The 769-nt window shown below is 36.8% G+C and overlaps 1 pseudogene; it reads right to left on the bottom strand.

Annotated features, from left to right (window-relative positions):
* Positions 1 to 2: 2 nt before the first annotated feature.
* Positions 3 to 765, bottom strand: LOC102850866 (annotated as a pseudogene).
* Positions 766 to 769: the final 4 nt, after the last annotated feature.

A 769-nucleotide genomic window follows, 5' to 3' on the forward strand; every position in this document is an offset into this window, starting at 1 on the left:
ACCCTGCTCTCCTTCACTGTTTGGAGGTGGTTTTGGTTTTGGCATCTTACTAAGGATAGTAGCCATCTCTTTTCGCTCATCAAAATTCTTCCACTACTCATATAGTTTCAAAATAACCCTGATTATTTCTAAAATCTTTTCCATATCCACAGAAAGCTCAGCAAACCACTGCCTGGCATCTTTTTGCTGTACAACACAGGCTACATGTAGGCAAGCTAAAGCTATCATGAAAGGAGGATACAGTAGGCAAAGATCCGTTCTGTAGGTGTCATTTACTATCCTCCATGCAAGGGGAAGCAACATGTCTTCTTGGCCCATGTCCTGAACATACTGGAGCAAAGGTCTATAAGGATGATATACTATCAAGCAACAATCCATTAATTCTAAAAGATAAAATTCACATTATAGTATATGTTTCATCCTATAAGGAAACTCCTTTGGAAAGGCGTATGAAAATCTAGTTTTTAATACAGAAGTAGCAGCAGCAATCAATCTTGTATTTGAGACTACTCCAAACTCCTCTACTTTGGATGCCAAAAACACACATGTTGGAGCCATTAACACAGGATCTATACTTTTCAGAGAATACCTGGCATAGAATCTCTTAAAATAGACTGTACCAGTGGCAATTACTTGTTGTCTTAATTTAAGATGTTCACCTAATGCCTGGATAACATTTGTAAAGAATATTTGTAATTTCCAATATTCTTCTTCTGAAAGAAACTTTAAATCCTTTTGGCGCTCCTTCAAAAGATCTTGTTTATCCAAA

Source organism: Elephantulus edwardii, unplaced genomic scaffold, assembly GCF_000299155.1.
Source record: "Elephantulus edwardii isolate Elephantulus edwardi_28Jun2011 unplaced genomic scaffold, EleEdw1.0 scaffold02845, whole genome shotgun sequence".
Taxonomy (NCBI): Eukaryota; Metazoa; Chordata; class Mammalia; order Macroscelidea; family Macroscelididae; genus Elephantulus; species Elephantulus edwardii.